The following is a 14295-nucleotide window of genomic DNA, read 5'->3' on the forward strand; positions in this document are numbered from 1 at the left end:
TGAAAATTCCTTACTTAGAATTTTAGATTAAAATAGTAGATGAGGTTGAACATATGAAAATTTTGAGAAAAATTGGGAGAATTTGAAAATTCAAGAGGTAAATTTACAGTCAATTTTCTTCTAAGTATGTGTTTACAGGTTCATCATCATCTATTTTTAGTTTTAGTTTTTCAAAGGTTATTTCTCATTTCTGTTACGTTTCTTTTAAAGGTCTTCATCAAGTTGATTATGGAAACTTAAGATAAGAAAGAAGCAAACCTTTTCAAATCCACAACATATTCAGGGAAGTATTATTGGTTGTTCATTAGAATTTGAGCATTTTTAATTTTGATTTCATTCATTAAAAACCCAATAGGCATTTAAAAATAGTATCAAAAAATTCATATTGGAGCACTCTAATAGCATAATTGTCATTATTCCAAAAGCTCTGATAAACATATTCCCTTATCCAATATTTTTGATATCTATTAAAAGTGGTTTTGTTAAAAGAAAAAGTTAACTTGATTTCTTTATTTCTTAATTGAATACTTTAAACCGTCGTTATCCCCAAATAATGCCACATTTGATATCGTATTTCGGAAGTTTTCAATTGAGCATATCCCCAATCATTGACCTCTGATAGTTGACTTCACCAATATTATGATAAGCATACAACCCCGAATCCATTACCACATTTAAATCTAGTTCTAAAAGATATCACATATGTTCATAAATCACAATTTTTGTAGTTGCATATGTTTAAAGGCTTCGATGTCCCTGGTCCGATATGAAATTAAATATGAATAATAGCCCGATCGCATCCATTCTATATCACATATCGACGTATCAACGATATTACATCTCGTATTCAAAATCTTTCGATTGCCAATTTCTTATAAAATTCAAAGTCGGTCTCACAAGTGTGCCACGTCATTTATCACAATCCTATTATTGCAAGAATCATATCCAAATTTCCTTTTTTTAACAATTCAGATCATCAATATGACTATTCTCCGACATAAAAATCGCTCCATCGCAATTTCTCATTGCATATGCTCATATCGCAACCTTGCCATCGTAACACTTATATCACATATTGTCTTGACATCATGTGATGTAATAAACGATGATTTGTGCCTCTCTACCTTTATTTTTTAATTGTTATATTCAGTCATATATCGGTAAAGGTGAGTCTTGCAGTTTGAAAATTATGCATGGGAGAAAACTTGCGATGCGAAAAAAATCTGATAAGGTGTTGTGTTGTATAAAATATTTTAAGGCACTCTTGGGTGACCATTATGGTAATAAATCAATTGATAAGAAATTTGCAACATGGTTAAATCATTCTTAATTTCTCTTATATTTAAGTTTTGATATGTTACTCTTTATTTAATATACAAAATTCAAGATCTCTCCATCTACACATCTGTATTTCATTATTTTCGATTTAGTCTTAATTCTGAACAATTTATGAAAATCAAAGAGTTGATATGAAACTTATAATATTATGAAAACATTCATCACTGCAATTCATTAAAAATCATCCTTCCATTATCATCTTTGATGAATTCAGTTCACTTCAGATTCCTGGAACATGAAGCATTATTTTCTTCTAATGTGGCTTGTTTTAGTTTAGATTTAATAAGTGATGATTGTAGGTCAATAAGATTTTAGTCAATTCAACTTTTTCATCCTTTTAATTCTAATTAAAAGAAGAAGTTATATTTTGTTGGAGAAAATGATACCTCTTAGGTAAGATTGAACGCAATTCTCCAAATGATAAGTTCCATGTGCCCACTTTCATTTATTTACTTTTGGTTTCAGTTTTGTTTTTATATTTTTGCTGATATAAAACTCTGTTTTGGAGCTCCTCATAAAACTTCTCACGCTTCCACCAAATTAAATTTGGAATTCACTCTCCTTTGTTCAGTAATGATCCTCGTCGAATCAGCTACACTAAGGAGTTTCTTAACCTTTAATTTGTTTCTTTAAGAATTTATTTTGTTAGAAAATTGTTAAGATGATCCTTTGAAACAAAATAATTGACATGAGACAAAAAAAATTCGTTGCCACTGAATTTTATCATCACTGTTATCAGAAGCCAAAACACTTGTAACTTTGCAAGATAAAATTATCTAAATCTCAACAAAAGAAGGAACATTTACATGTTTATTTTCTTTCATTTCGTCTCATTGAGACATTGATATAAATTGTCTTGTTGGAGTTTATCTTTTAAAAATTTGGATTTTTTCACCTTTCACCTTCTTCATTTTTATTTTTGTTTACTGATTTCTGTTCTTACTTTAGCTTAGGAATTATTTTCCTTTTGTTTTTGGTTTTGTTTTGATTTTGGTGTCGCTGGCATGATATATGTGAAAGGACCTTTCTTGTTCAACAATGGTTGACATACAAGGGGTAAATCTTAACTCTACCTATATAAGTGAATTTCATTTATCATTTTTTTTTTTTTTTTGTAAGCAAAGGCAAGATTCAGCATTTCTATTACTGTAAAATAAGGATCATACATCGAAAACATACCACATATGGGCCGGTCTCAACCCGCCCCGAAGGGAAACCGGATATCTTGACCACCTGAGGTTCTTAATTCCCATCCAAAAATAGAATATCTTCAGTCTTTCTACCCATGCTATATAACCGATTATCCAAAAGTATAGACCCAACAGTCTTTTCTCCCATACTACATATCCTTCTACTTTACTTACTATAAAACAGGTTATGACTTTAAACATACAAAACAAGTATCTGTAAAGAAAAACTAAAATCCAAAAAACCTCTTTTCAGTTGCTCCATCTGTTGTTAATTATGGGCCTCCAGATTGGCCTCCTTCTCCGTTTTGACCCTCGGTCCCCTGGCTTGAAGATACTTCAGGATCACATCCATCTTCCTGTCTTGCATCATTAAGGTGACTTGGAGATTCTGCATCTCTTTCTTCATTGCTACCTGGGCCAATTCAACCATGTCCATGGCTACGTGTTCAAGTGCTTTAGCTAAGAGCCTTTTCATGCCCCAATAGACATGCAAGGATTGTTTATATAAGGTCAGCCTGCCTCTTGTATGTCCTGGGTCAGGCAGATAGGCCTCCCAATCCTCCATTTCTGACCCTGACTGTTCCTGCAATGCCTCCTCTTCGAAATGTTCAATGATTCTCCGAATATTAGGGTGAGTACGCTGACGATAAGCCTCTTCAGCCTCCTGTAATTTCTATTTCATATCTCTCTTACCTCTTTTTTTCTCTCTGGCCTCACTACACATTTCCTCCTCATACTCAACATTTGCTGATGTCCTACCTCCTCTGCCTCCTCTCCCTCTGCCGCACCCTCTGCCCCGCTGGCTGGTCCCTTCCTTCTTCAGCACACACCCTCCCCTACTTCGTCCTCGTCTGCCACCCCCATATCTTCCCGCCTCTTCCTCAAACTCCTGTTCGCCCATCCGAGCTTCGACCTCCTACCTTTGAGCTTTGCCACGCTTATCCCCGCCTTCCTGTCTACGCCGGGGTTCATCATCCACCAAGTAGTCTCGAATGTCAAACTCCTCTTCAGAGTCATCTGAAATATTCAACATGATTTTCCGGAGGGCCTCCTCAACCTGGCCCTTACCCTTCGTATCCCGTTTGCTTTCCATGCTCCGCAACCAGCGACCTCCATCCCTGTCCTGACCCTCCGCCATATCCTCTATACCCTTTCTCACAAAAACCTTCTGTCTACTCCTCCCCGCTTGAGAATTCACAAATGATCCCGACCACCTATTCTGTCGCATGCATGCAAGCTTTAAAGCTTGTTCGGACCGCCACCTTAGGTTCCTTTGGCTGCAATGCCAGTTAAGACACTCATTAATCCTCACTCCAAATGTATTACCGTAAGTGGATTCACTTACCATCAGCTTGACGCTGCATCCTCTCATCCTCGGAAACCAGTCCCATCCGCTTCTTGAAATGATCAATTGGTTTATATGGTTATGACTCCAAGCGAGTTGAATATACATTCCATCCGCGCGATCCTGCCTGCTCTCCTCACCATCATACACCATAGTACATGTGTCCCGTCTTACCATAAGTGGAAAGTAATTATGAATTCCCCATTGACGCCGTCGCCTCATATAAATCATGGTTTAGAATGTCTGTTAGCATTGTCCACCGAGGATCATCCTTAACGGATCTCCAACTACCGTCTATCCGCCTATCCCCTCCGCCGCTGCCCCAATTTGCCATAAGGTCAGCCGCCCGATTGCCCTCACATAAAACATGGGAGATAGTCGTATATTCGATCCTCCGTAACACCTCTTCTACGTCCTTAACTATGGCTGCAGTCCGCCAACTTTTTGCAACATGGTCCCAACACTGACCATCCCTTAACTTTCTCAGCATATCAATCACCAATCTCGAGTCACCCACAATCTCCAAATTCGAATAACCATTCCTAATTGCAATACATAATCCCTGGTAAACGGCCCACAACTCCGCCTCATTATTCGTCGTATCCCCTCCAAAATCCGCATATATCCATCTTGTAGACCCACTGCTATCTCGAAAAATACCACCAAAGCCTGCTTGGCCAGGGTTGCCTTTCGAGGCGCCATCAAAATTTAGTTTGATCCTTCCCTCTCCAGGCAAACTAAAATGCTTAGGACTCGGCACTCCACCTGGGGGTCGCTTCCTTGTATTCGGGTAGATCATTGAGATATCCAGGTTAAGTTTCGAGATTATCCGATGCTCTGCTGGATTCAATTGCCAATCCTGATCATCCCAAACCTCTGATAAGACTGTTTCTTTAATTGACCTGCAAACTACCTCCCAAATACTCGTTTCATCCCTTCGTCTGTCTTGGAAGATTCGTCTATTACGCTCTTTCCAGGTTTCCCATACTATAAAACCCACAGCCAACTTCCATATCCTTCGAACCACCTTACTTTGAAAATTGCCCGTGCCCCACTGGAGCACTGTATTCCTATGATTCTCAGGATCCCTATTTGTCTGCCCAAATAATACCCTGATCTCCTCCCATAACCCTCGGATGAAAAGACATTTGTTCATAATATGCTCCTGAGTCTCAACCTCCTTATTGCAAAGGTAGCATTTTGATGGCCCATTCATACCTCTCTTCTGAATATTATCCCATGTCAATACTCGTCCTCTACACAACAGCCAAACAAAATATGTTACTTTAGGCCACCAATTGTTTCGCCAAATCTTTTTCCACTCCACGAGATCCGCCACTCTTTCCTCCCTTGTCACCCAGTAATACGCTTCTTTAACTGTAAACATACTCTTCGTTTCCTTCCCCCATCTAAGAATATCGTGACCATCTCTTATTTTAACTTTTCTAGAGTCTAATTCCTTAATGAATAGCTGGCCAACCTCTTGAGGAATAGTGTTATCAAAATCTTCAGGTTTCTTCCAGACTCTCCATAAGTCATTTTCTGCTCCGAGAGTCCAATAATCTCTTACATACCTCAGGCCTGCTCTTTGTGCTCCTTGTTGAACTATATGCAACTGAGGGAGATCCTGCATGTGGTCCCGCTGTTGCCATCTTTCCTCCCAGAACCAGGCCAAACTGTCGTCCCGGATCTCCCAGAAAGCGAGACTCCTTACTAGCTCCCGGTTAGTACTGGCCAAATCCCACATTGCTGACCCTCTTGGAACTTCTTCAGTTCGTAGGCGTCCTTCAATAGACTCCGGCATTCCATATTTCCTATTCCAAATATTTTTCCAGACGTCCATACCTCCCTGAACCCAGCGCCACCATAATTTCGCTCCTAGAGTTTTGTTGACAATCTCAGGATCTCGAACTCCCAATCCCCCTTCATCTTTTCGTTTTATAACATTCTGCCAAGAGACTAAAGTCCATTTCCGTTGCTGTTTCGGTCCCCCCCAAAGAAATTTACCCATATGCCTTCATTTATCATTAAAAGCATATGCTTATGGAACCATAATTCCTGTCGCTTTAAATCTTTTATTGAAGGAACACAGATCCTTTCTAGGTGATTGAGTTTACTTTTTCAAGGAAATAATTGATTTGAGTTTAACGCAATGAATCCCTCCCACACCTCCACATAAAAACATCTAATTGATAGCTACAGTGGAAGAATTTGGAGCAAACATTATGAAAGTATTATGTCCATTAAAAATAAATCTCTATTATCATCCCATCTCTTTCACTCAAATACATCATAAAATACAAGCTTGAAAATATGCTTATCAAAAGGGTGATTAAAGAGGAAGCATGGGAAATAGACATCAACCCGTCGGGGCTATAAACGCTCACTAGTATCGAGATTAGGCTTGTATAGCATAAAAGACAATTTTGTCGGGGTACTGTTCAGACTCGTTGGTAGCGAAGCGATGTTCGAGACAATCATAAAATGTATATATAATTTATCAAAAACTCATATCTCTACCTTCTCTATTATTATATGAGGTAGTTTTAAAACCAATTTTTTCCAAAATTCATGACTTTTACCCTAGTCTTCTTTGAATACTTACCTTTACAGACTCATAATTCTTAATCTATTTTATGTGAGACCTATGGAAATATTTTACTATTAGAATATTTTGTAAACTCCATTATTTTTAACCTTTGAATAAATTAAAATTAATTATCTTTAACCAAAGATAACTAGTTCTTCCTAGTGTGTCATCATTGTTGTAGGGAAAACCCAATATTTCCCATTATTTGAATAATAGGGACCCTTTCCATTAATTTTTGGCTATGCATCTTTTATGATTTTCATTTTATTTAATTGTTTTACAATTTTTTTCATTTTTCATATTCATTAGATTTCTATTTTGATTATTTCATTGAATTCGACCTTTCACAAACGTTCCACCGATACTTGATTCGCCTAATTTGGTTAACCGGTTTGTAAATGGAACTGCTTTGAAGTTTGATCGTTTTCTTACCTAGACTAAAAATGTAAATAAATGTATAATATTTCAATTTTTCATAGATAATTAAGTTCAATGGTCGTTCATTGTAAATATTAACTCTTATTTATTTTTATTAATATTCTCTCATTTTTCGCTAACGTTCCTACAAAATGATCTAGCTAAATCATACAACGGATGAAAACGTGTTTTAGAATCTTGGTAATTTACTCCAATTTATTATTTTAAAACAAATTTCCAAGATCGGATTCTCAAAATTGAAAAATGGTTATTGTCCAATTTGTAGAATTATTAATTCCACATGACCCCACTTCATATCACTTCCTTCTTTCGAAAATCTCAATCTAAAAATGAAATTTGATACAAAAATTGCGATAAGAAATACGATCCAAAAATTGCGATTAATAATTTGCGATTACAATATATCGCAAATCGCAAATAAAATTATTTTTTATGCACTTATGTTAAATCATCCAATATGCAATTTAGAAAAAATGCGATGGTTAATTTTTGTATTCTAAATTTCTCACACTCCTTATACCTTATGGTCCTACGTCACCTCCCTCCACTCCTTATCACTCCATTACTCAAAACTTCCACATTCATTAACATTATCCACCCTCACATCATACGTGATTTGTTAAAAAACGTTGTATTTCAAGATATATAATATAATATTAGTATTTATATACTTATATATTAATTTATTTTATTTTTTATATAATATAATTATAATATTAATATAATAGTATTTTAATGAATCATTAAATTATATTTTTATATTAATTAATTTTTGTAAATAATTAATAATTAATTAAGTTTAATTATTTAAATACAATCAGTTACTATTAATCAATTAATAACTATAATTTATAGAATTTTGGCAATTTTAGTCTACTAATTTGAGAAGTTCATAAATGGAGTTTTATTTGGCCAAATGGAGTCTAGGACAGCTCATTGAAAATATAAAATTGTGCAGAATATTACTAAAGTGGTTTAATTTCAATATTTGGTCATTTATCGGATCTAAAATCCAACAGAAGATCAGGCTCCGAATTTTTAACAAAATCAATTTTCTGAGTTTTATTTTCTGCATTCTAATTTGCCCACAACTTGTTCTGAATGCATACCCATTCGCCAATAATCTCCTTGGCTAGTTAAATTATCATAGGCATCAATAGAAAGTTCATATTTCCTTTGCAATTATTTATTTAATTTAATTTGATTGGATTTATTTTAATTACAGATTTAGCATTTTGATTTTATTTTTGTTTTGATTTGTTTTGCAGGAAAAAAGTCGAAGAGATGAAGAGAAAAAAATATTAATCAATGTGAAGGCTCTAGAAATAAAAGAATGGAAGAGGTGGAGAAAAAAATATCAATCAATGTGAAGGCTTTAGAAATAAAAGAATGGAATTTTGAGCTAATGAGAAATTGATTAAACAAATTTCTTCTTCAACAAACTTTCTTGTTAAGAATTCTCTTCAAACTATTATAAATAGAAGATTGTAAAATGTAATATGGGCTTTTATCATATGCAATTTTAGAATGCTAAAAGCACTTCATTAATATGAATTTAGAGTTGTAGGCGGGAGGAGATAAAATCTCAGATTTAAGTATTATTGATGATTTTTCTTTTGCATTATCAATTATGTATGATGGGCAGAGTTTTCACTTCTCCAACTCTTGTTGTAACAATAAAAGTTTAAGTAATGTAAAAGACTATTAGAGACCAAAACCAAAGAAATGGATTCAATAAATTGGGATTTCTAATACTATTGTTTTAAATATTAGTTTCATCTTGTGATAGCAGAAATATGTCATTTTGTTCATATTTGTGCACTATTGTCGGTATGAGTAATTTGTCTCAACCATATGTTCTTATTTATCTTTTCTCTTATGGATTTGATTGTAATTTGTGAGTAACTATTTACTCATAAATCTTTCTATTAATATTGGTTTAACAAATAGTGATATGGTGTGAACTAATTCCTCATATTATTGTTTAATTATTTGAATTATTAATTAAACAATCAATATCATTTTGTGAACTTCTTCATAAATGTTGTTGGTTTATGTATACATAATGTCAGTGAATTGAACTATTTCATTAGCTTGATATTCATTATAAGCCAGACATATTTGAATCTCAATCATTTAAATATCTTGCTCTCAATTGAGTTAAATCTATATCTCTTTAATTGAGATAGCGTTATGATTTAATTCATTTTTCTTGCATTATAGAATAAGTTTGCATTTAGATTTAATTTTGCATTCTTATAAGTCATTTTCCCAAAGAGGCAAATTTTAGTTGTGGCTCTGCTGAGCCCTAGGTGCTTAAAAATCACTTTCTTGCCTAATTGGCAAGAGGGTTGATCTGATGTCTCTTCTCCATTGGTGGATGAAAGTCATATTGTAAGCCATTTTGGATATTGAGAAAAGGTAATTAGATCTAGTTGAACCATTCGGAACTATTATTCCAAATGAAAAAAAAGTTGTTTTAATCTCTGGACCGGGTGGTCATCCCTAATGCTATTGCAGCAAATTTCAAAGATTCAACAATGGAGAAGATGATATTTTACTTAATAAATAAAAAAAAGTTATTTTCTCAGGGCCTAATCAATGTCATATATACCATCCAATATCATCAACTAAAGTTACAGCCCATGCCCTCAAGGCGCTAAATCAAAGGAAAAGCCCATGTTTCGGTGGGCGTAACATCATATGTGTTCGATGTGTTGGATAGTTATAACAATGTTGATCCATATAAACACCTATTAAAGTCTTTGTTTTCCAAATGTGTGATAAAATGAATACCATTTCATGGGCCCGCGAAAATGAATATGTTATTATTGCTCATTCTAGAGCTAATGGCACATATGTTTATTGTTCAAAAGCACCTCTAGATTTTCATCGATGATTTTGACATTAAAAGGTCCCTTGAGGTCACGGGAAAGACTAGCCTTTGTTTTCCAAAATGTGTGATAAAATGAAGACCATTTCATTGGCCCGCGAAAATAAATGTGTTATTATTGCTCATTCTAAAGCTAATGGCGCAAATGTTTATTGTTTAAAGGCACCTCTAGAATTTCATCGATGATTTTGATCTTAAAAGGTACCTTGAGGTCACGGGAAAGAAGTGAAGCCTTTCATTCATGCTCTTATACACAAGAAGATTATGTTTATAAATTATTGGGCACGACGCCTCAATTTCCAAGTCAAGCACTTAAACTCACAAGTTGATCACCCAAGGTCTATCTTTCAACAATTGTACTCCATTAGAGGTAGTGCTCATACAAGAAACTGACGGGAGGAGCCCACTAGGTACTGGATAGTAATGCACTATGCATCAAAAGGAACGATGCACGACAGATTATGTAAAGTTTATATAATAGTACTGCGACATAAATGTGGGATTTTCTCCTTTAGTTATTTTGCAATTTATATAAAATCGTTATATAGTGAATGCTAAGTTTGAAGCCAAAAAAAAATGGCTTCTATTCTGATTGAAGAGAAGAAGCGTCTACGCTGAATGCAGTTTAAACGAATACCAATCTTCAAAACAAACGATCTTATATCTGGAGATGTCGTTGTGGCGGAGTGTTGTGCTGGCCTCAAACACTGGGTATCTCGTGTCATATCTACTAACTTCTTGCCCAAATATGAAGGCGGTAATGGTTGATGACGTACATATTTTGCGCTTCATCCTCATGTTTATGTTGTACTGCCGGAAAAATATACAAGGTGTTGATTTGCACGAATGGTGAAGTGGGTCAAGAAGCGATAGTAAATGTTACCTACAACAAGTTCCACTGATATTTCTGGAAAACATAAGCAATTTACTATCAACATAATTTGATTTAAAGGAAATATTATGTAAGAAATTTAATGTGGATCTACTTGTGCGATGTGTCAACATTGCAAAGGCTTCAACTAATCGTAATCATGCTTTGTCACTGATGACTTCTCTTGGAAGGTTGCTTCTTGATCAAGCGTTCGATCATGGTATATATATATTTACTATCATGGGTAAATCAACTATAATTTACTATGATAGCCATCCATAAAAGGTCTCAGAACAATTGATATCAACAGTGTTTCCATGCTGGTTAATGACTACTAAATATTCTAAAACGTTGTTGAGGGCTTTCATCAGTGCATTGCCACAAGTTTCACAGCATCGCCGATTGGCCATCATGAAACATATGTTGGGGGTTGTAGGTGAAGAAACAAGTTTTCTTATCCTTTTGTTATTACTAACTGAGATGATGGTTTAAAGAACTTAAATATCCACTCAGAAAGCACAAAATCTTGGATGCATAACGTTGGATTCAAAGTGGGAAATTGAGCTTTTTGTACAACTGAGTGGGGAATACACATCCAGAATGTGGCTTCCAGCTTTAGTTAAACTTTTGCAAGGAGCAAGGAATTCATTTTTATGGGCCTTACAAATTGAAGCTACATGTTTTATTACAAATTACATGAGAAATTCTAAATTGGCTTTTAAGCTTGAAATTATACATGATCAGGTAGCATCACACAAAGCACTAGGAGCTCTTATTCGACAAGGAGTCTTACAATTGCAGATTATTGATAGAACAACTAAAAACCAATTGTTCCTTCTGGTCTCAAGAATGATGAAAGAAAATATGCATATAATTTATTGAATATTGTCACAAAATTGATGGCTCCATCAACTTACTATAAGGGGATCACATGCTTGTTGAAACACTCAGACGCAAATGTCTGTGAGAAGGCCCTTCGATTACTTTCTGAAAATTTGATAGATAAGGTTGTTGAAATATTATTTTCAACTACAGGGCCTGTCCTTTGCCATACCCCTGTAATGTTGAATCAACTGCCATAACTCTGCATTGATGAATCTGCCATTAAATAGCCGCAGCTCCAGTCCTTTCCTGAATCAGCGATTACACAGCAATTTATTACGGAATGGTGGTCATTCACGGAATGATGGTAATTAATTGCTGTAGTTGGTAAATGTAGGTAGGATTTTTAATTTTATTTTATTCTAATTCACAGGTATAGTTTTGTTTTTACGAAAAAAAAGAAAAACGTGAAGTTCATTTTTTGTTGAATCTGAAAAATGTAATGAAAACACAGCAGTGTGTGTACAATTTTTTTTTTTTTGAACAGAGACAGAGCTCTCTTTGTAATGCACAGCAGTGCAGAAGTTTTTTTTGATGTAGGCAGCATCGTGAATGTATGAATGAACTTTACACACAGCAGTGTAAAATGTTTTCAAGGAAGAAACAGAGTGTTACAGCAGTGTTCTGAACAAAAACAGAGTGTTTTGTAGATGCACAGGACTACAAACACAACAATGCAAAGTGTAGACATAGCAGTGAAAAACAGCCTGTTGATTTTTTAGAGGAGACAGAGTATTTTGTTTTTTGTAATGTACAGCAGTGCAGACACAGTAATGTAATTTATGTTTACAACATGAAGTTTTTTTAAAGTTTTGAACTGTCTTTAAAGTAGTCTTGTAGAAATCCCCTCTGTTAGTTGTGTACTGTTGAAATTTAGTTTTCAGAAAATACTTTTTTTGTGTTGCTGAAACACCAGTTTCAGCGTTGCTGCAACACCAAACTACGTTGCTGCAACACCAAACTGCGTTGCTGCAACACCGTTTCCAGCAAACGATTTTCAGTTTTCTGAGTTTACTGTGTTAAAAACAGAGTGTTAAAACAGAGCATTTTTTTGTCTGTCTGTTATGGAATTTTCATAAATTCCCAACATGGTATCAGAGCTAGTCTAGGCTCTTTGAAGTGTCAAAGAAGCTAAAGGAAGGGTTTATTGCTGTAGCAACTTCACCAGTAGAGTGAAGACAGTCAGTGAATTTTTTTTACACAGTCAAGTATTGAAAGAATGGCTAGCACCAGCACTAGTATGGGTATGTTTAACACCAAACTCCCACAGTTTAATGGGAAAAACTATGACTATTGGGCCATAACCATGAGAGCCCTGTTTATCTCTCAAGATTTATGGGAATTAGTTGAATGTGGGTTTGAAGAACCAGCAGATGAAAATCAATTTAACAGCCTAACTCAGGCAGAGAGAGATCTGCTGAAGAGCAATAGGAAGAAGGATGCAAAAGCCATTGTATTGTTGTATCAAGCAGTGGACCACAGTGTGTTTCCAAGGATAGCAGTAGCTAAGACATCCAATGAAGCATGGCAAACCCTCAAAACAGCCTATCAAGGCATGGAGAAAGTGAAGACAACAAAACTACAATTGCTGAGGAGAGATTTTGAGAATCTCAGCATGAAGGAGTCAAACAATATTGACTCATTCTTCACACATGTGATTGGTCTGGTCACACAGATGAGAACTCATGGAGAAACCCTTGAAGAAAGGAGGATTGTGGAGAAACTGTTGAGGGTCCTACCCTCAAAGTTTGATGTGATTGTCACCGCCATAGAAGAGACAAAGGATCTCTCAAACTTTTCAGTTGATGAGCTACATGCATCACTGATAACACATGAGCAGAGGTTGAGTAGAAATGAAAACTCATCTCTAGAGAAAGCCTTTAAGACCCAGATGTCTTTTGGAAGAGGAAGAGGTCAAGGCAGAGGAAACAAGAGAGGAAGAGGCAGAAGTCAAAACAGAGGTGGAAGGAACAGCCCAGCAAATGCTCAAGGAAGAGGCAGCAATCCAAATCAGAACCAAGGCCATGGCAGCAGCCAACAAAGTGGACAACATCATGCTCAAGGACAAAGGTATGAAAAATCCAATGTCCAATGTTACTATTGTAAAAAATATGGGCACTATGCCAGTGAATGTAAGAAGAAACAGCACGATATGAACAATAGATCTAATGCAAATATTACTAGAGAAAATATCAGCCAAGATAATGTATTGTTAGCTTGTAACATGGCTGAAACAAACAGTGAAGATATATGGTTTCTAGATTCCGGTTGTAGTAACCATATGACCTGAAATTTAGCCATGTTTTCTGCTTTAGATCAAAGTGTGAAATCACAAGTCACACTTGGGACTAATAGCAAAATCTCTTTTATGGGAAAATGAGAAGTTAAAATATTTACAAAGAAAGGAGAAATGAAAACCATAGCAGATGTCTATTATGTTCCTGGAATGAGGTGTAACCTCTTGAGTATTGGGCAGCTTGTCCATAAGGGGTACAATGTTTTCTTTGAGAATGATGTATGCACCATCATGGACAGAGCACCCAGCAAGCGATGCATTGCTGAAGTAAAAAGGACAAGGAATAGAATATTCCCTCTTAGAATAAGAGCAGATTTGAAAAATAAAGAAGAAATTGTAGCAGTGACACAAGAGGCTTTCCAAAGCGTGCCAAAGGATGAAAATTGGTTGTGGCACTTGAGATTTGGACATCTCAATTTTGGAGGTCTAAACTTGTTAAGCAGAAAAGGAAT

This window comes from Pinus tabuliformis, chromosome 8 (assembly GCF_031772625.1).
Source record: "Pinus tabuliformis cultivar Carrire ecotype Pingquan chromosome 8, CPIR1, whole genome shotgun sequence".
Lineage (NCBI taxonomy): Eukaryota > Viridiplantae > Streptophyta > Pinopsida > Pinales > Pinaceae > Pinus > Pinus tabuliformis.